Source organism: Strigops habroptila, chromosome 1 (genome assembly GCF_004027225.2).
Source record: "Strigops habroptila isolate Jane chromosome 1, bStrHab1.2.pri, whole genome shotgun sequence".
NCBI lineage: Eukaryota > Metazoa > Chordata > Aves > Psittaciformes > Psittacidae > Strigops > Strigops habroptila.
In genome coordinates, this window is record NC_044277.2 from 86,709,858 (window position 1) to 86,732,782 (window position 22,925).

At 38.3% G+C, this 22,925-nt stretch overlaps 1 protein-coding gene across 9 annotated transcripts in view; it reads left to right on the forward strand.

Annotated features, from left to right (window-relative positions):
- FARS2 (phenylalanyl-tRNA synthetase 2, mitochondrial) overlaps nucleotides 1–22,925 on the forward strand; it is a 242,457-nt gene that overhangs the window by 2,234 nt on the left and 217,298 nt on the right. For 5 of the 9 annotated variants that reach the window (XM_030492034.1, XM_030492015.2, XM_030492051.1 and 2 more), the window contains exon 2: nucleotides 4,555–4,641. The gene's annotated coding sequence lies outside the window, so the exon portion shown is untranslated. Of the gene's footprint in view, nucleotides 1–3,920; nucleotides 3,986–4,554; nucleotides 4,642–22,925 lie in introns of all 9 variants that reach the window. The other 4 variants (XM_032920064.1, XM_030492024.1, XM_030492004.1 and 1 more) reach the window with 1 other exon arrangement.

Here is a 22,925-nt window from a genome sequence, read left to right on the forward strand (position 1 = left end):
CATTTTCCCCCATCTTTGCAGCTGTTGGTGGCTGGGTCACTTAATATGTGTTAAAGCAGAACTCTTACTGAGTTCTGGAAAGCAGCAGAGGCAGCCCTACCCGTTATTTTGATTGTAGGCCTCAGACAGCTTAAAGTCACGGGTCTGTCATGTACAGAGCAAAACTTAGCTTTGAGAGTTCAGCAAAGTTACATGAAATCACCCTGTAAATGAGTGTGGCAGTTATTCCGTCTAATTTTATAACAGCCCTCTTTGTTATCGTGAGAAATTAAGTTTTGATGCTCCAGTCTTCAGCTCTAAAAGATGAGAGAGTAATTGGGAAGAAAGCAAAACACATTAGGCAAATTTTGTTTATGAGAACACTATTGATTTAATATTTGTAATTATAAATTTTGAAATAGCTTCAGGTGCTAATCCTGTTCCTGAATCTCTGTGACAGTTTTTGCAATTTTATACATTTTTTTAAGATAACCATTTTTCTTCCTCTCAAAGAAGCATGGAAACCTAAGTTTAGAAAAAACAATAAACACACGCAATGCACTATCAAATGCAAAGTAAACATATCCAAGTTAAAAAGTTTTTCCTCTTGTTTTCCTTTCCTGACCTAATCTTCATTACATTAAAACTCAAGGAGGCAAGAACAATTTTTAGCAGAAATGTGTCATCTTTGTGCAGTTGGATTGGCACTGATGACTGGAAAATTTATGTATTTTATTATTGTGTTTTCTTGAAAGCGATGGATTATGGTGTCAGAAGTCCTGTCATTCTGCAGTAGGTGGGCATTGTCTCTGGTGTGACTGGGGTACACATTTCTGCTAGTCTTTTGTTTATGTGCATGATTGCAAGCCTGCAGAGAATTTGAAGGACAGACACAGCCCAAATGACCACTCTTGTGTCCTGTGATACTGGAGCCTATGTGTGGGAGCAGTAATAATCACTTCCTTAACTACGTCCTCATTCCCTAGGAGGAATCCACACCTGAATTTAATCTAGATGCCAAGACAGGACCAATCAGGACATAAGTGGATTATTCCCCTTCACCATCCCCAAACTGCTCTGGTTTAAAACTCAGTGCTGTTTTATTACTATATGTTATGGAAATGTTTCTCTTACTTGCAGTGACACATATGATCATTGTTGAAGGGGGGTAGCGGGTGTTTATTTGTGCAGAAGTCTTTCATTTTGGCATTTGGTCCAAGAAGGAAGGTGGCCTATGCCTTGCCTTTCTGCATCTCTTGGGATAAAAAAGCAGTTTTAGAATGATATAATAGTATCAGTATCTGGAATAGTTACTAATCTTTTAAATATGTAGCTGCTTAAAAAAAAGGGGTCGGAGTTTGGATGAAATACCTGCAGTGTCTGTGAGCTGGTATGAAGGTGAACAGCTGTTGCATTCTCCAATACATATTGGATGTTTTGTCGTATGCTGCTGAATTGTTCCTTGTGGTGTGCTATTTCAGCTTTATGACATGGCACTCAACACTAAGAGAGCATGTGCTTTCCTGATATACTGCTGTTCGTGCTCATTATTTATCTTTGGGGGTCAGGATGATAATTGATTGTTTTGATAGTGTCATCTCTTTTAACTATTGTTCTTTAATTTGTGAAAACGTGCTAACTTTTCCCAGCTGCTGTGGTGCAGTTTCTCTGTCGTCTTTTCTGCTCCTACCTAGTGTAGAGAAGGACCTTTAAAATAAGGACTATAAATCAAGAAAACTTGTGGATTTCAGTCACAAATGTAACAAACTATAATTTAACAATGCTCTATAGGGAGTAAGACTTCCACAGTATGAAAAGGAGGCCTTGAATAACTCTGCTTTAAAAAAAATTAAAAAAAAAGTATTTATTTGGTTGTCCTATAGCGAAGAACATTTTTAAACGGGAGAAGAAACTTACATGTTTCAGATTCAGCTATGCTCCTAAATCATTTGTGCATTTTGGAAAATTCTACCGAAGAGTTTAGAGGGAAGGAAAAAAAAAAAGGGGACCAAAATCCTCTTAGTTGGTTTTTTGTGAGTTACCCATCTCTTTCCAATCTGAATTGCAGAATGTTGTATATTGTTTAAAGTAAGACTGTAGAAATAGCAATAACAGAGGAACAAGCCCCCTAACCAGTAGTGGGTTTTTGGTTGTAATACTTGGTCATGTAGGGGAATACCTGTTTTACCATTGCTCCTAAATCCTTGCTAGTTCGTGATCTCTTATGCTGCAGGCATTGAACTGAGAGAAACACTGAATTTTGTTTTCCTTGTTGGCCTCAGTTCTAATCTTCTAATTTCCCGTGGCAATGTGGAACTGGAGGATTTCATGGCCATCATGCTGCCTGCTAATTATGTATCATGTTAAGCAGCTGGACAGTTCAGCAATCATGCATAACTTCTGGATCAGTGACATGCAATATTGATATATACCATACTGAATGTGAAAGATGTGGATAATGGACATATTTCAAAGTGGACTTTGAAATACCTGAAATAAAAATGCTATAAAAGCCCAAAATTAAAAGGGTAATTTTGTGTTACAGCAATAGGCAAGGGAAGAAGTAATAGAGGATTAAAGTTACAAATAATGCTTAAATAGTTCAGTGTGTAACAGTCACATTAAATGTGAATGACACTTCTAACCTTAATGCTGTTGAAATTCAAGGTATTTTCGAGACAAGAACTCAACAAGAAATGAATGTATTTTCTCTATGCGATTGTTTGTTATACTAAAATCGTACTGAGAAACCTAGTCATGAGAGCGGGAAGGGCAGGGTTTATTAAGTGTTCTCATCCATGACCTCATCAATTCAGAAAGGCTTTTTTTGCTGCACTTACTACTAAATTTTATCTTATTTAGTCTTAAATAAATTCCTCCGCTGTGGGGAAAAAAATATTTTACTTTATATTGTATCTTGCTGTTAAGTGTTTTCTGATGCTCAGCCTTTGCCACCCTCTTCCCTAAGTTCATCCCGCTCTTTGATTTATGCCCCCGAGACTCACTCTGTGTAATTCCTCTCCCTCCTCTGTGATTTACACTATCATATTTCCCAATAGCTGTCACCCAGCTAGCCTTATTTAGTTATTTTGATTTTTTTTTTTTTGCTTTCTTTTTTAATAGATGTTGAAATTTTTAGCTTAGAAAGCAAACATAGCTGTAAAACAAGGAGTGATACTCTGTTTAAGAGCAACTGAGAATCTCTGTAGCCACTCCTCTATCTTCTTTGCTGACTTACGATTTCCCATTTGCCAGTTTGGTTGCAAATGGTACTGCCAGCCTTTCTAGTTAGATGATGATTGCATCTAAGATGTCTTGCTAGAGCAGAGTTCTTTCTTCTCTTGAGTTAATTTTTTTGTTATATGTGAATATGTTTAAAAGCCTGCACATAGTCATGTCATGGTGGTAAAGGTCATGCTGTTCACCCCATATTCTCCATGCTGCAGCATTGGGGATTCATGCATAGCTAACACAGTGCTGTAGGTTCTTTTTCTGGTTACCCAGTCCCATATCCCACGTGTGAGAAATCGGAGACAGCCTTCTGTTTGGGTGCATCTCAGTTCCTCTCCTGCTCCCTGCATTGTGGACACGGGCCCTCATGTCAAATGATACTAGGGGCTAGCTCCACTCAAGTCATGGGCTGTTATCGCTTACATCCTTTCCTGAAAATCCTTACTTCACTAAGCAATTTCTTATAAATTCTTGTTGTGTGATTATCTTCTGGAAGCAATTCTTAGAGCAAAGTATTAGTGGAAGTAGAAGTACAACATTGGTATAAGATAGAGTGGAGCTGATGTAAGAAAACATGTAATCTGAGGTGAAACAAAAGTGGAAAGTATCCTGTATAAGATATTGACAAGGACTTATTGGGGAAGGGTGTGACCTCTGAGCGTGGGATGTGTGGAAAACACTAATATTTAATTTTATTTTTTTTTTTTAAGGGAAAGAAAGGTTAAGCAAAACTGATTTACAATGGATGTGTAAAGCATCAAGGATTAAGTGGATTGTAAGTTTAGATTTCTGTTTAGTTATCTGAATGTGTGATGAGTGGAGGGGGAATATGATTTTCCACTTGTAATGCATTTTCATTTTTTATGTTGCTGTGCATCCATATGACATTTGGTTCTGGTAGCTTGGACTTTTGATCCAGAAAAAAAATCTAACAATTTAAATATGAAGCTGAAGCAAAGAAATCTAAAGAGAGTATTTCTGGAGAGGAATGGAAACTATGGGGCAATCTTTTCATTTAAATGAGGAAAACAACATACCCATATTAGCAAATAGTAGTAATGGTAGCATTTAATTAGGATAGCTTAATTTTGCATGGTCCTTGACATTTTTGAGCTTTCATCTTGTGTCACTATCAGTTTTATGTCTCCAGAGCTCTGGCCAGCATTCGTGATAATGCATGCTGGGACATATTTCTAAATATATCATGCTTATGGTGCATTCGTAAGATCAGATGAATTGTCAGTATTTCCTTACATGCCTTCACACTTCTAGACAGAACTTTCTTTTTATTTCTGTTTAAGTTTTTTTATATCTGGAGTGACTGTGCCAAAATTTGTCTTTCAGCCAGTCCCTGAAGAGAAGAAACAAAGTACTGACTAAAGCTAATGGGCAAAAGAAGCTGAGCTGAGGAAAGATTACCTCTCCTTGTGGGTAAGTAATTATAAATAAATGTGGCTTTCTGAATCTTTGACGCACTGTCAGGTAGTCAGTGACTACTTTTCAGGTAATAACACATTTTCAGTCTTTCTCCATTTTTAATTAATAATAAAACCAAATCTTCCTTCATCTTCACCAACTTTGAGACTGGTATGCTAACTAGGTATGCTAACTATCTAACTTTGCTTTCCATATAGAATTCATGCATTTCCTTACTCCAAATACAAAGAAAATAACAAGACCTGAGATATAAAGATAGGCAGATAATAATAATAGGTAGATAGATAGGTAGAAGATTATAATTCTCTGAAGTGCAAATTCAGAAGGACAAATTCTATTATCTTTATACTGATACATACATATATTTGAATATAATCCCTTTGAAAGCTGTCCCAACTACCTAAGCAATAAGTTGCTGTTCAGTGTTAGAACAGGTGGCAGAATTAGGTTCTCCTTACTTTACAAACCACTTATAACTGATGCAAGCTAGAATCCAACATAGGATGCTCTGCTGAATGGACAGTGAGCTCTTGGGAGGGGCAATAGTTAGGGCCTCAGAGATCCCGCTGTTAACCTTCCAGTCTGTCGTGTTCCTGATCCCATAGCAGAATAAGCTAAAGGCAATGTGTATCCATGTCTCTTCATAAAGTTTTGTGTCTTATCTCAGACTGGGGATGAGGGCGGATTTAGGTGGGGATACAGACCTATGAAATGGAGCTGCCAGCTCTCCTATAGGAATGGATTGGAGCAGATTCTTCTGGAAAGCATGCTAAGGCACATGAAAAACAACGAGGTGGTTGGTGACAGCCAACATGGCTTCACTAAGGGGAAATCCTGCCTGACCAATTTGGTGGCCTTCTATGATGGAGCCACGGAACTGATGGACAGGGGCAGAGCAGTTGACGTCATCTACCTGGACTTGTGCAAAGCGTTCGCCACTGTCCCTCGCGACATCCTTGTCTCTAAATTGGAGAGACATCAATTTGATAGATGGACCACTCTGTGGATAAAGAACCGGCTCGATGGCCACACACAAAGAGTTGTGGTAAATGACTTGATGTCCAGTTGGAAACCTGTAACGAGTGGTGTCCCTCAGGGATCGGTGTTGGGACCAGTCCTGTTCAACATCTTTGTCGGCGACATGGACAGTGGGATTGAGTGCGCCCTCAGCAAGTTTGCCGACGACACCAAGCTGTGTGGTTCGGTTGATACGCTGGAGGGAAGGGATGCCATCCAGAGGGACCTTGACGCGCTTGTGAGGTGGGCCAATGCCAACCTTATGAAGTTTAACCAAGCCAAGTGTAAGGTCCTACACCTGGGTCGGGGCAATCCCAGGCACAGCTATAGGTTGGACAAAGAGGTTCAGAGCAGCCCTGCAGAGAAGGACTTGGGGGTGTTGGTTGACGAGAAGCTTAACATGAGCCGGCAGTGTGCGCTTGCAGCCCAGAAAGCCAACCGTATCCTGGGCTGCATCAAAAGAAGCGTGACCAGCAGGTCAAAGGAGGTGATCCTGCCCCTCTACTCTGCTCTCGTGGGACCTCATTTGGAGTACTGCGTACAGTTCCGGTGTCCTCAACATAAAAAGGACATGGAGCTGTTGGAGCGAGTCCAGAGGAGGGCCACGAGGATGATAAGAGGGCTGGAGCACCTCCCGTATGAAGACAGGCTGAGAGAGTTGGGGCTATTCAGCCTGGAGAAGAGAAGGCTGCGTGGAGACCTCATAGCAGCCTTCCAGTATCTGAAGGGGGTCTACAAGGATGCTGGGGAGGGACTCTTCCTTAGGGACTGTAGTGGTAGGACAAGGGGTAATGGCTTCAAACTTCAACAGGGGAAGTTTAGATTAGATATAAGGAAGAAGTTCTTTACAGTGAGGGTGGTGAGGCACTGGAATGGGTTGCCCAGGGAGGTTGTGGATGCTCCATCCCTGGCGGTGTTCAAGGCCAGGTTGGACAGAGCCTTGGGCCACGTGGTTTAGTGCGAGGTGTCCCTGCCCATGGCAGGGGGGTTGGAACTAGATGATCTTAAGGTCCTTTCCAACCCAAACTATTCTGATTCTGTGATTCTATTTAACATCCTGCAGAAAAGCAGGAAAGAGAAATGGGGTAAGAAACAGTTTGAAGCACTGTTCTGGGAAGATAAATGAGAGTTCATCTGTCTGGAGTGCTGAATTAAGTATCTCCCTGTTCTAAAATTTCTGTGATTAGCTTTTTGAAGTATGCTTTGTAGCCTAGGATCAGTTTTGCTTTTTTTGTGTTCTGTTTTTGGGGATTATTTTTTTTTCCCCTGGCACTATATGTGCTTTGTTTCCTTTATTTTTATGCAGGTGATTTTAATAATTGATTAATTTTTACCTTTTTTTGGAAATGATTCTTGGTGAAGTATGTGTGCTGCATCTAAAATGGAGAAAAACAGATAAAGCAGATTATCAGGGTCCTCACGGAGATTTCATGGTGCTTCTTTTCAATTTTTTTAATGTGATTTCAAAATTGATTTGACTTTCAAGACAGTATTCAAGACCTTCATTGAAAGTGTTCTTATTTTTGAGAGTATTAGCATAATCTTTTCATTGTCTTCTTGTTTATTTTGGCTGTAAACATAGCTTTTTTATGAAATTTTTTTTTTTACTTTGATTTTATTATACTTATTACTTTCAGAGTGAAAAATTGGATAGTGCATTACTCCAGCTCTTCGCTTGGGAAGATAATAGTCTAAAATAGACAGATATGGTATGGCACATGTAAAATGATGAGATACGGAAGAGTTAATTAAATATCTGCTCTGCATAGGATTGTCAAAGTTAGAAAAGCTACTTCCTTTTTATGTTGGCACACTAGCTTTGTGAAGTTTTATGGAAGAAAGTTGTTCTCAACAGATGGAGATTCTAAACAGAGTTCTAAACAGATAGAGTTACTTGGTAAAGGTAAGCAGAAGAAAGGTGGTAGGAATTTCAGTCATTTTCTGACACCTCTGTCTTTCTTTTTCTGCTTTCCTTTCTGTCCCTCTCCCTTCCTGCACAGGCTGTGGTTCTTATTCCCTCACCCTTCCACTCCCAATGTATCTTATGATAATAATGCCATTTTTTCAGTTTTCTTGTGGTAGGTTATATTCTTAATATAATATTCATTCTACAGGCAATAAACTGTGCTGGATAGGTAAAGACTTGAACCAAGCATGTGCGAAAACCATGCTTATACTAGTTTCTTTTATTAGGCTCTCAGTGCTTTTTTTTTATATGACTTCTTTTATAAACACCATTTCAGAGATATTGCAGGTTCTACCAAATCCTATTTCCTCACCTGATATTAGGAGTTCATTTGACCCCAGTGTCCCTAACTGCTCTCATTCCAGACCTTGAGTGACAGAGCCTGCTGGGCCTGGTGTGGAACTTATCTTTCAGCATGTTGCAAATTGCAATTCTACAAATGGTTTTAAAGGAAAAAAAACCAAGAACAATTATTATGTCTTTATTTTGATTCTCTTAGTACATAATTGACATGCCATTAACTGAAGATTTTGTCCTATGTGATCTTGAGCTATAATAACACCTTATTCTTCATTAATAATAAAGATTTGATTCTTCATGTTATTGTCTTCTTTTTTTTCCCCTAACTTCTATAGCTTCTTCCACCTAGTCAATGTGTATATCTTGGCTCAGAATGCAAGATGAGGGGATGTTGCCTTTGTTGTCTTAAGACTGGATGGAGAAATACTTCTGTGTGCCATAGTTTAAAATGTGCGTATCCTGAGCTCTGAAGTTTTCTTTCACTGAGGCTTGCTCTGGAGGGAAGTGTGACTTTAAAGTATATGGCTTTCTCAAGGCCTTTCAGACAAAGGTTTTCTTCTGTTCTTTGTGCTGTGCTTTATCTGAAGTACATTAGCATTAACAAGTCTTATAGATGTTACCTGGTAACATTAAACAAAAAAGCATGAAGATGCTTGGGAGCCCATTATCCTACAAGCCATGGACCCAAATACATCCTATTTTCTAGCATTAATGACAGAGAAAGAAGTTAGTGATAATAGTCTTGTTCTTTTCACTGTAACATGCTCAAACTTTTTTATCATGTGATAGCAGGACTGGATGGAGACACAATTTAAACATATAGTTTTAAGTCATAATCTCCTCGCTTTGCTTGCTACAGAATATTTTGGAACTAGCTCTTTTTTAACAAGCTATAGGAGATGTCAGCATCTCTTGAACACTGTAAAGCTAGAAGTGTTTAAACGTATGTCATAAACTAACACAGCCAGAGCACAGTTGTATCAGGAAGTTAGAACAGGATTAAGCAATTCTATTATAAAATCTGACTTGTATTTATCTGAATAGGCAGAACTTTAAATTGAGAGATTTTATTATAGAATTTCTCATTAATATTTCTCAGCAGCATTGTCTATATTTCAGTATCACCTGTTGCAACTGAAGTATTTTTAAGGAAAAAGACTATGCTTTCTTACCCTTAGGCATTAAACATAATGTGTTTCTTCAGTTACAGTTACAGAAAATGTTTCATAATATAAGTAGAATATTTGCAAATCAGGTTTTCTAGCTTGATTACCCATATACATTCATAACTGTAGAATATGCAAAGTAAAATTTTCAAGCTTGTTAATGGAGGTTGGCTAGACAGTTAATTCTTGTGAGTCTTCTTGAGTACACTTGCTCTTAAAAGAGTAAAGTAAGTCTTTAATCTTGAAGCCCAGCAGTGTGCAGTGTGTTGGAAGACTGATGAGGCAGCACACAGACTTGATAATGTCATGTGGGATTAGGAAGTAATACTGGTAATTTTAGTGCCGGAATTAAGGAAATAACACCAAAGTACTTATGAAATAAATATGTATATATAGTAAATGTTTGCTAAAAAGACCAGCGTAAAGGAAACCAAACTGCAAACGTTTAGCAGCGCAATCTTACTTCATTTTTGTTTTACCTCCTGAAATATGCATTGCTGTGAGACCAACTACATTGAGACAGATACTGTGATTGTGTGAGACCTGCTGGCAGAGCTGTCTGTATTGTTTGCAAATCCTGCTGTTCATGTGCATCGGGCACTTTGTGTAGGTTAAATTGGTTGGAATGAACTGTGTCATTTAGAAACTTACGTGGTGGGTTGTATCTTTTCTTTTAACAATGTCCCAGTCAATACTGCAGTCTGTGTAGGCCAACTGCTTTTTCCTATGCTTTCTCCCCTCTTTTATTTGTATTTGCAACCCATGTGATTTGGTATCAAATGTAAATGATGATAAAGAGTTTCTAAACAGATTCTGTTTGCTTTAAAATAGTATGTATTTGCAATTCTAGCCTTGGACTTTAAGTTAATAGTTCTTGAGAGATGAAGGGGTCTTCTGCTTCTAAACCCCATTAACAGTAAGGGAACACAATAGCCTAAATCACTAGCACATAATTGGAAGAATAAAAAAAATCTCGTCATGAATTTCTATTTTACTCAGTCAACAGAAAAGAGCTTCAGTGACAGGGAATCATACCAATGCAGTAAAAGTTTTTACATTATGTGCAAAAGAGTGTTGGGGTAAAGAGAATTTACTTCCTAGTACAACTTGTAGGTCCCATTTACATGTTTCAGAGATAATAGGCCCTTACTAAGAAGAGTGAGCCAACAGCAGTGTTTTAAAGTGGAAGAAAGTCTCTCAAGTGGTGTTTGTTTGTTTGTTTGTTTGTTTCCTCAAGAGTGGTATTAGGACCTGGGTAATCAATAGGATTCCTATTGTAGGAATCAGTTTTTACTCATTGTATCTTAAACTATAATAGTCTATATTATCCTGCAGCTGTATCTGTACTCAGTCAAGAGCAGAGTATAGAACCATTTCTTATGTGTCTGGACCCAGTCAAATAAAACCTGCTAGCATAATTTTTAATTTGATACCTAAAAGTGGCTCTGCAGAAGTCTTCTGTGGCAAAGCGAAGCGGAAAAAAGATGGTAGGAATTTCAGTCACCATTTTCTGACACCTCTCTCTTTAGTCTTGGACAGGGGTTGAGTGAGAAGGGGAAAGCAGACTGGGAGATAATTTCACATTCAAATTCTGGATTTCCGGGCTCCACAAGGGATGTTTCTGCACTGCATGGGAATAAAATCCTGCTGCTCTGACTGCCTGGTCACAATGGTCCCAGTGGCATGGCACAGCTGTCCAGGGCTTCTGAGTAGCTACACCAAAGGAGACCTGAAGTGTGGTAATAAAAGTTGTAGTAAAGCCATTCCCTTTCCATTGTTTTTAATGTGGTTCTCTAACATGAAATAGAAGGAGATGCTAAAAGTAGACCCCTTTGGTTATAACGAAACATCTTGAACTTGGATGTGATGGGTTTGATCAAAGAAAATGCTTTTCCAACCTGAAATGCTTTAAATCAGTCTTAAAGGAGGAATGATGTAAGGCCAACGAGGTGGCATTGCATACACAAGTTTAATTGAAACTATGTCTAAACACCATTTTTCATTTCAACTTCTGTCCCTGTATAGATGTAATGTGAAGTTTTAGGCATAGACACCATTTTTCCTGTTGAACGCCAGCAACTTAAGTTCTCATTTAACAGATTCTTGATTCTCGAACAGAAAAGATTATTTTGTTATTATTTAATGTCCTATGCAATGCTAATTAGATCTGAGACATTTTACAATGTCTGATAGCAGCAATGCATATACTGGATTCCCAAATACAGACCTTACAGCAACTCATGTCCAGCTCTGCTTTAAACAAATGAGAGCCTTTAGGCTCCTCTGAATGGACATCTGCTGAAAACCTGACTACAAAGAGGCACCACTAAGCATCTGTGCAGCACTGAGAGCCCAGTTTTGAGGTGCTGAAATTAAATTATCATTTTTCATACAAGCGTTTAGTGAAAAATAGAACATGAAAAAGCATTGTTAACAAGAATCGAATCAGGCTATTCAGATAGGTTGCACAAATGTAATGTCCAGTTTACTGAAGTTGTTCAAAATTGACAATGCTTTTCAAATCTAATTAAAAATAGATAGTTGTTTGATCTGAACATTCATTCTTCACTTCATTCACTTTAGATGACTTTAAATTATCTCTCTGTTACTCTTAGGAAGCCTTATAAATTTAGTGCTCTATTTCCAGTACATTGGACTGACATTTTCCATGCGCAGATTTGGCAATATATTGCTGCAGTGGTGAACAATGTGGCACATACATTTATAATGAGGATAAACATGTTTGTGAAAGAAATAGTTGAAATCTCTTAAAGCTATTAATGTAACAATAATAGTAGTATGTTTTCCTTCAGAACCTGGAGTAGCCTCTAACATATCTTTATGGAAGAGGTTGCCTAATTGTATGTAATGTAGTCAACTGTCAAATAATTAATTTAAAATTCAAATCTGAGGGGAGATACAAAATCTGTAGACTCATATGGAGTTCTCTTCACATTCACACTGTTGGAGTCCTTTTGATAAAGAAGAAAGAGGATGGAGTAGCAGCTAGCTGTCTGGAACTGATCCACAGCTCACTGAATTAAATGGGAATTTTTTTCATTAACTTTGATCATCCTTGGATTGAACCTGTATGCATATGATTTAATTAGTAGCAAGCTTGGGAAATGCTGGTATGTTGGCTTTTCTAGTGTCTTACCTACTGAGATGGTAATTACATAAACCAATATATTTGTATATCCATTATATGGCAAGTACAGAAGTACCCACAGTTGGCTTTCCTGGTGCTGGACCTTCATTTGAAAGCTAGACATTCTACTGCTAAACCTCTTTTCCTTTCTTGCTAATTATAACATCATATATGATCATCTTATATTACAGGTGAAACAGATCTATTTCTGTGTCACCGGAAATACTTTTATGCTGAAAAATAGAGCAGACTAACTATATTGAATGTTTGCTTTTTAACCATATCCCCCCCAAAAAAATCCTTACACATTAAGTGATAAAATGCAAACTTTGGTAGGTTGTCCTTCACCTGAGAGCGAAAAGGAGGTTCTCCAATGTCAAATGTTTAGTTGTCCAATGAAGTATATTTTCATCATGGATCATGTTGGAGGTATATCTAGTAATTCCATCATTTTGGTTTGGGCAGCTTTGTTTGTTTTATAATTTTGTAAAGCAATGTAGCTGTATGTTGGGAGATGCCTTTACATTTTATGTGAGTTTGAGGGGCAACCAGAGGAAACCTCTCTGTATAAAGACAAGTTTGCAGCAGGTTTGTGGGCAAAGTCATTGCACAGTCATGATTCAGAATGGCCAAATGTCTCCTCTGAGCATTTGAAACATTTTTACCCTCAACCAGATTTCTATCACATAAATCCATGCTACGTTGTACCTTATTAGGTGAGCTGCCCAAATGGCTCAGCTGTGACGATTCATGAAGTTAAGATACTGTTTGGGGTGAGGGAGGAAGGGTGGTAGGAGCTGCCTGTGGGTATTGGCAATAGATGCAGAGATTCCATGTAGATGTGTCCTGTGTTTGCTTTGCAAATATTGTCAGATCCTGTCGAGAGTTGGAATGATATATGGTCTAAGAGTTTATGAAAGCTACCAGGCTTCTTACGTAGTAGTAGCATATATAGGAATAGTAGGTATAATTACCAAGGTAGAAAGTGGCATGTTAGCTTATAAGCCTGTCTCGATTTAGCAGTTGTGTAATTAGCCATAAATCTATCACTTGTGTTTGCTTATACTTTTGATAGTTTGCATCCAATTTTTAGCACAATAAATAGGGATTCATGTAGCAGCCTTCCAATATCTGAAGGGAGCCATCAAGGATACTGGAGAGGGGCTTTTTATCAGGGACTGTAGTGATAGGACAAGGGGTAATAGGTTCAAACTTAAACAGTTTCAGGTTGTTCAGGTTCAGGTTGGATATAAGGAAGTTGTTCAGGGGGTGTTCAGGTTGGATATGAGGAAGAAGTTCTTTACTGTGAGGGTGGTGGGGCACTGGAACAAGTTGCCCCGCGAAGTGGTAAATGCACCATCCCTGGTGGTGTTCAGGGCCAGGTTGGACAGAGCCTTGGGTGGCGTGGTCTAGGGTGAGGCGTCCCTGCCCATGGCATGGACCTAGATGATCTTAAGGTCCTTTCCAACCCTAACTATTCCATGATTCTATTCTTTAAGATACCAGTTACATACCTGTCAATGAAAACTAACCTAAAAAAAAAATAAAATTTAAGGTCTGTGTCAAAAAAATATTAAAAGGAGCCTCATTTTTTTTTTTTGTTTTTTGTTTTTTTCCCCTCAAAGGCATTGAAGAGTTACTGAAGCAACATTAAATATTATACTAACAAGATGCTGAGGTTTTAGGTGGTATTTACTGCTTTACAAGAAAGAAGTTCTATAGCAACTGCAACATAGCACAGAACATATGCTACTTCTGAGGCAGAGATTACCTTCTTAAATAAGCATGACATATGCTCAGATCATGCTAATGTGAGATTGTGTATCATCTACAGTGATTTTGGGTGACATGTATTACAAGAATACCACTGTATGCTTTAGGGAGTGATCGAGACCTCAGAAAAGGAATGGAGTAAGTGAGCTAAGTAATTTGTGGGGGGTTTTTTTGTCTCTAACTGCTGCTTGATGAACTTATATTGCTACTTCTGCACTTGCATTTGAGAAGAGACATAGGTAAGCAAATGGTATTTTCACTTGCTTTTCTTTCTCAGAAAGGTAGTACCTGCTTTTAGAAGGAGAACTGTATTTTTAAGGTACGAATCTGAGAAATGGGATAAATGTGTATGTTGTCTACCTTTTTGGTGTCAATTGGGAATAAAACCAGGAAAATACTGTTTAATGCATTTAATATATTGTGAAGCAAGATTTAATATATTGCTTGTTATATATATATTGAAACAACATAGGTAAATGATCAGGGTATTATTGTATCAGTCAGGAAAACTTCTTTTGCTCTGTCACATACCTGCTGTTCGATGAATTCCACAAGATTTTTCAAGGGTATAATTAGAGAATAGTTATCTCGCCTCTATTGATTAGCAATTGGGATTTGGGTTCTTTTGTTTGAGTATGTCTGTTCATCAACTTCTTTGGCTCTGATGTAACTCATTGCTTCTATGTAGTCTGTTTCAAAAAATTATCATTGCTGTCATACCTCCCAGCACTTTTGAAAAAGCAGACCTTCAGAAAGCAGTGACTCTGTCTTCTGCCCAGGATCACCCACAAAGAAACGTGCATTTTGTGTTGCACAGCCCCTCCATGCACACACAGTTTGACTCTACAGTCTCTCTAGTAATCCCTGTCCATCTACAGTGAAATGCAGTGGCAGCTTGTTTCAGATTTCTGAATTCTAGGTGTTCACACTTAAATGAGTTGCAGCATGGTGAAAGCCCTGAGTATCCTGAATGAATGGTATGAAAGAAATTAAATGGATGTACATACATGTTATCTGTCCCCAGCATGGCAGATTGCCAGTATATTCTTTAGCAACAACCTTTATCAGTAAGAATAGTCTAAAGTTGTATCGGTTCTGAGAAGCAGAGTGCTACTTTCACTTAAGCTGTTGCTGCATGCTAGCTTTGCCATCACTTCTTGAAGACGCTGTTGGGTAGAGTTTAATATTTATTCTTTAGAATTCCATTTTTTAAGCATAGATTGCTAAAGAAATGATGGTTGTGAGATGGTTTTTGTACATCAGCTGTAAGCCTTCTTTTTTCCACTCCAGTCAAATTTCATAAGGGATGTCCACATCACTAGAGACAGTAAGTTACAGGTGCTGTGTGAGAGTAAAGGGCTTAATAAAGGAGGGAGACTCTGTTAATGCTTAGCTAAAGCAGGATGAATTTGTCCCTTACTACTGAATCTGCAAACAAACTTTGCCTCCAGGCACAGAGGAAATAAAGTTTTGCTGGTTCTGCTGCTTGCAAAAAAAGCTTACTGTAAACTCCTTACCCTGAGGATGAATAATGTTCCATTGGCTGACAAATCTTATAGAAATGGAAAAGAGATTAGTCCTGTTTGCAATATTTTAAAAGAACTAAGAATGGATGCTTTCTGAAAAGAAAAAAAAAAGGTGTATTTGCTGTCTTTCAGACTATTTTAGAAGAACAGCATGTCTATAGGAGAGGGCTTGAGACAGAAAACGCTGTTCTTCCCAGTCTTGGAGATCATTAGCAAATGTTGGAATTTCATAGAAATGATAATCAACTGGAAATGTAAGCTGTTAGATTGCTGCAAAGGGAGAAGGCTGCTTAGACAATAAGCCTTACAGTAACACGTTTACTTCTTTAAAGCTGTCAGCATGTTGCTATCCTCCGGAAAAGTATATAATGGCTTGTCATAAATGTATCAACTTTCCTGCTCCAATGAACATCTCCACTGGTGATGTATGATATCTTAAAAGAATTATTTTTACATAAAAGCAGTTCTCATTTCATGGTTTTAACCCCTCTTTGCCACAACTAAATTCTGAAGTAGAAATATTCTAGATGTTTGGAATATACATCTAAAACTAAGATAAATCATTTTACAAACAGAAATCTGAGAAATCAATCTTTGATTTTTTTTTATTTTTTTATTTTTTTTTTTAATTCTGGTTTGCTTCTCTATAGAAATTGCAGAAATCTTTGAGCCTATTTTGTTTGTTCTCAGTGCTGTGGATAAGTAGCTTTGCAGGAGAATTCTGTTGTCTTCTGTTGTTAGAGTTGCAACATCCACCAGTATGCTGTGCTGGTAGCTAGAATCAGAAAGAAAAGAAAAGGTAGGGCATTTGTAGTAAATTGCATACTTCAGGTCAGGCATAGACAAGGTAGATAGTAAACAGGGTTTCTAAGACCTACGAAGGTGATGTATAAATGTGAGATTTCTCTTTCTGTGAATTGCTGAGATGCTTGTGCACCTTTGAATCCTTCCCAAGTATAGGAAACATGTATAGTCTCTACCGTTTTTGAAAATATGAGATCGCTCAACTTGGTTTGGTTCTGTGTGTTAGTAAGCAAATGTATCCTGTGTGCATCTCTGTATGAAGAACTCATGGGGGAGAGCATTAAGTTCAAATTAGCTATAATTATGTTGCCCAGAGAGATTGTGGAAACTCTATCCCTGGAGACATTTAACCAAACTAGACAAGTCCCTGAGTGTCCTGCTTTGAACAGGGTGTTGGACTAGACCACCTCCAGTGGTCTCTTTGAACCTAAATTATTCTATTGTTTTGTAATTCTATGAATTACAGAAGTAAGGTTTGTATTTGCTTCTAAAGAAGGCTGATCCTGGGATTATTATCTTTAGCAGGTGTTAAATACTGTCATCTCTAAGCCCAGCTCCATGACTGTCCATCTCTTTGCTGTCATTAGGCTTTGCTGTCCTTGTGGGCAGTTTTGCTCCTCGGGAGACTGTATCCATCATGAGAAGTTAGAAAGTGGGAGATAGACCTTCACCATAACTGGTGCATTAATTCTGTGGAGGACTTAGAACTGAGATTTTAAATAAGGGTGTGCATGCTGGGAGCAACTGGGATGTGGAGGAGAATTGCAGTCACAAAATAATTGGGTTCTTTGTATCTGGATCATGTTATCCTGGAGCTCAGACTTCTTTCTGGAGTGGGCTAAGTTGGAATGCCTGAACCCAAAGAGAGGGCTCATGTATCCCAAGAGTAAGGTTCAACACAAACTCTTTTCCTTTCACTGCTCATTCGTTTGGCCCTGTAGTTTCGGAAGGGTGTTTGAACTCCCGTTTCTCTAATCTTTCACTTTTACTGAGAAAGCTGCTCCTTTGTGGTACTCACGACCAGAGATGGAAAGCCACCATAACAGCAGTACTGAATTACCTGGTTTTAGACTTGGACTATCCATTTTTCCCATTCCAGTAGAAATTCTTCAATTCCCAAATGTGGTGGTGGAATGCAACTCTTGGTGTATTTTCTGTATTCCTTTCCTATTGTTTCTCTTAAAGTTTTTTTGACCAGGCAATAATCCAGCGTACTCTTGAACAATTAGTACAGTGGGCTATCTGATGCCAATTTGATTGCTTGAGCACCATAGTACATGGGAAAAACCCTCTATGCAACATGAAGTGGTTTGACAAAGGAGGTTGTACTTTTCCAGTCCCCATTCCACATTTTACATGTGCATACATGCAGAAACACACACACCCCTCATTGCAACCAAACAGCCTGCTTTTTGGAGATCACGCCTCAGGTGTTCATGGTGAAGCCAGAATCTGGACTTAAATAACCTTAGTCTGTTACTGGAAATATTCAAAGTAATTTGATTTTAAAAAGAATGCTAGTGATTTGAAATTGAATTGCTCTCCATTACTTGAAATATGAGGTGCTGTATAAAAAATAAGCTGACAAGCTAGTAGTATTTTTAGAGGCTGTCTTTCAAGATACTGGTCTGCCAAGCATATATTAGGTAATATATTTACATCATGAAACGGTGTCTTACTATACATCACTCTTAAAATGTAATATCACATAGTACGTAAGATTTGCAGCTGTCAAACTGTACCCGTTCAGAGCATCACTGATGTGATGAGATCTTTATATAATATCCAGATGTGAGTACAAAATTCATAGAAACCGTGGTTATATTTCCTGCTGATGGTTGCTAATAGAGGTTCCCTTCTAATGGCCTGTCCAGCACCTTTTGATATATATAAACTGTGATTTGCATTTGGAACTGGGCTCTCTAGCTTTTACTCTCATAGGATGCAGAGCATAAACAGAGCGAGATGTAAAGTATCCTTTCTGTAGAAAACTATTTATGGTAATTTTTGAGGGTTCTCTGTTGATCCTGAACTAAAATCCTAGATACAAATAAACTACACCTTTGGGAATGAATGCACACCAGGCACTGACAACTTGCTATGTAATGCAAGTAATCTTTGTGTCTTCTATTCATCATCATTATTTCTTCTTATATAAGTTAATAAATAATATGAATAATTTAAAAAGCTGATTCTTGAATACTTACAGGTAAAGGCTCTGGGCTGGCTGTTGTGGCTAAGATGGCTCTCTGCCATTGATTAGTAGCAATAGCATAAAAACCCCAAAACCTCCCTTTCTTGGCTTCTCTAGGTGCTACAGAAAAAGATATTGTAAGGTTCATTTCATACCTTTACTCTCTTTTTGATTGCAAGAAAAAAATGCTCTCTATTTTCTCAATGAAATGTCAAGTGCTCCAAGATGAGATTAACTCAACAGAGGAATGCAAAACCTTTACTACAGTGAGCAACTTTATCTAGATTACTTACTTGCTGAAAATAATTAAGGATGTCTGGGTAGCTGAAAACGTTCATCTGCTGTACACCAGAAGGAGCATCTGGTTTGGTTTGCTTGTTTGTTTCCTGTGCTTGTAGAGGTTTCCTCATTTTCCAAGCCAGCCAGGAAAATTATTTAAACAAAACTCCCCTAGCACACTACAGTAAGACTAAATAACTAGATTTATACAGAGATCAGCTTAAAAATAAAACCACGTACACCCCGCCTCACACCCTCCCCCCGATTCGGCTGACATAAGTTGTTTCCTGGTATAGGAGGACAGAGAACAGAGTTCATCTGTCTCATAGTAGGCTGGTTGGACTTTGCCAGCACTAGGACTGTTGTCCTAGAAAGACTCTGATGTTCCTGAGGTAGATTGTAAGCCGAAATAACCTGCTGCCAGCATCAGCAAAGATTTCATGCATTTAATTTGTTATTCCAATGTTCCAAAATAATTCTATTGCTCTCAGAGGTATAAGACTTCAACAGTGCCTTTTAAAAGGCACTTCAAGGCCTTTTAAAAAATATGTGGCTGTGGGCACTAGCTGCCTCTGTTTGTTCTTGTGGCATGGGCAAGATCTGTGTGCCACAGCAATGTATGTTACTCATACCATATTGAAACACAGATGCTTTAAAATCAGATGCAGTAAAGGAGGAAATAGAGGGAATATTTTGCTACTAATATTGGATGAATAATATTATAGGAATTTTAAATTTTCTCCCAATGCATTTTTAGAATAGAAGTTAAAAATTCAGGACATCTGTTTTGCATTCAAGTCTTCAGTGATGTAGCCTTTGCTTCAACTGTTTCATAAAAATATTTATTTAAAAAAACCCCAACTGTTTTTGTTGGACTAAAAAGGGGATGTCATGTGAATAATGCTATAGTTAAAATGCTGTAACCCAGCCTCGAGAGTTTATTTGCTTTGGTGGAAAGCTTTGTTCATTTAGATTTAAACAGAGCCTTCTGTTTAGCATTGTACCTGAGAGTTCCCATTCTTAACTCGCATTACTTCAAAAAGTGTGAGCAAGTTCATGGATGAACCAAATCACGTTAGTTGGTTTTTATTACTTGACTGTTGGTTCATGCCAATGCAGGGAGTACAAACCACTGGGAATAATGTGCATGGCTACAGTCAAGAGCCAGGTTTTGTGACTGGTACTTGGTAAAGGTGCTTGAAACTTTAGGAACCAAGTGTCTCGCTTAAGTCCCAGCAACAGTTGGTCAGACTTCTTGTAGCTTTTGTCGAGATACAAAATTTTGAAGACAACCAGGTTTAAAGGAATTTATACAATGAAACTAACTTTAACTTTGAAAAAAATGAATTTCCTGAGTATTGTGTTGAACAGAGAAATAAGCTTTCAGTAGCGCATAGCTTTTCTGTGTTGCAGCTAGTGTAGAATCTCTTTGCTTTGTTTTAGTACAGACAGTTCTTAAAACTGCTGTTTGGAAGGTTTTAAAAATCCATTACAGTAATTACAAAGAAACTCTGCCCTGTGTGGATACAGGCTTGCCCACATTTTGTGATTTGTATCTCCTCAGAAGTGCTTTTTGTTGTGTTCTCCTTTCTCTTCATGCATGTTTATATAAGCATATTTTAATTCTTTACGTATGAAAGGTGAAATCTAGCATGAAACATTTATGCACAAGTAGTATGATAACTTTGTATTTGCAAAGATGGTGGTGAACACATAAAGGCCTGTCCTGTTCTGGATAACTTTGTGTGAATACAGACAGTTTTATGTGATTGAATTGCTTTTATTGAGGTGGTAGAGTTGATGATGTTAAAGAGAACAGCTGTGCATGTCACTTTTGAAAAATAAATATATCTCTGATTCAAAAGGTCAATTTGGAAATATCTTAGTCTTAACAAATTTGAATTTCTGCTCCAAACTTATTTCTTTATTCATTGCAAAAACATTTGGAGCTGATAGAGGTTAGTGCTAAAGGGGCTTTCAAACTCATGAAAGCAAACCAACTTGTATGCTTAGTCTTCTCTTCTGCCCCATAGTGGTACTCTGAGAGACCTGAGCGTTCCTTATTTTACCCTCTGCCAGCTCTGACTTCTTTTCTCAATCCACTTTTAGTATGAGCAGAAGGATGGTGCTTGTCGCCATTTGGGGAAGCCAGCAGAGGGTGTAAACTGAGCTTTTACCATGGTTCTTATACTTTCTGAATGGAGATACTTTATGCTGCTGTTGCCTTCAGAGGAGTACAAACTTTGGACTGCTCCTCTCATTTAAGGTTTTGCCATCAGTCCATTCAGTTGGCCAGAGATATCCTTCTAAAGACATTTTGAAGGCAGTGATAGTTACAGAGCTTTTGCTTATTTAAAAGGAAGTTGTTGGAGCTTTCTGTTGTTGTGAATTCTTACAGCTACTGATTTGCCGCGTACTTCCAAGGGTCGTCTTAAAGCAGTATTGTGTTCATGGCTAGTAGTTGTTAAGCCATATAATACTCAAATATTTTAAACAAACAGGTCTGCTGAAAGCATGTCAGTAGTGCTGAGGGAATTGTAGTCTTTTATATTTTTTCTAGTAAGGGATATTTATTAGGGTGAGCAGATGGGCACTACTCATTTTTGGCATTCATTGATAAGCCTGCTACCTCTCCAGGTGGCTCTACAAAAATGATAACACTGTGGCACTGCTCCCATTTTATTTTTATTTCTCTCAGACTAGTTAGTCACCTGTCTCTGCTCTCCTCATTTAGAGCCATCTGCTGGATTTTATTCTTTTTTTTTTTTGCTTCTGTGTCTTGGTTGTTCCTTATTCTAAAGTCACCAAGGGATGTCCAATAGGGATTGATGCAAAGTCTTTGTATAGTCTTGACTATTGGGCTCAAGGATGTCTTTTTTTGTCATCTTCTCTGTAGTCAGCCTCCAAGTTTTATTTTTCCTGCCTCTCCTTATGAAGTTTTTCATGCAACACTGTATTATGCTTGCCCTTAGTGGACTGTTCTACCACTTTTCATTATTTATATAGCAGTTTGCTTACTTTTTCAGTGTCAAAATATTAAAAGAATGAGGAGCAATTGAGAATCCATCCTCTGGTGCATTTGTTCTCATCACAAGAAAGCAGAATAGAAATTTGTCACACAAATTATTAAAACAAGCTTTACTGATATAAAATTATATTTTTAAGAGTTTAATCAAGAATTTGTTTCTTCTCTGAAGAGATGAGAAGGGGAACATGCTTCTAAAAATAGAAAACCTTTTATTGTGAGTGTGCAAGACTGTCTAGACTGTGGTTAGAGCCGACTGTGTAGGACTAACCCACACATATCATAAGCATGTACCTCTGAAGTAGGCTCGTAGCTTTTTTTCCCTGCTTGCTTGCTATTCAGCTTGAAGCCGCCTCAGTTGAATATTTTCATTACGATAAACGTGCTCCACTTTCTTAGCAAGTCTTCTGAATATACACATTTTTCCTACGCTTAAAATGTATCACCTGGTGGGATTGGAGAATGGGATCAACAAAAGACATATACTTGATACCAGACCAAACAACCTTTCTGGCTGAAGGGCCAGGCCACTGTTCCACAGCTCCATTTCCCCATGCTTTCCTACTCTTCTTACCTTCATCCTTGCAAACTCATGTCCTTCCTTTGCCCTTTGCTTTGAAGGGCAAAGCTGCTTTGGTGTGGGTGAAGAGTGGGAGGTCCGTCCACTCTCCCCTTGAGAGACCCTGCAGGGTAATGGGGTACATGCAGACCATGAATTCTCTGCTGTCTTTTCTTGAATATGTATTCAGTATTTGTTGGAAAGCCAGTGTCTTCCACCCTCTTTCTGTTGAGTCCAGCCTTATTCCTTTGCAGATCCTGTTGAAATCAGTGGACCTTCTTGTGGAGTGAGAAGCTGTTGTGTGGTGTGTGTAACACTGGTCTGGTGGGAGCCATGGAGATGAACTTACAAGCCGTATTTGTAAACAGCTTCTGAGAGAGCTCAGCTTCCCTATCCATTTGGAGAGCCAGTACTAAGCTACTGGACCTTGTTCCCAGGTTTCCATTTGTGGTTGTAAATTTTATTCTCCAATATGTAATTAAAACTGATATAGGCAACACTAGAAGAAAACTTATGATTTC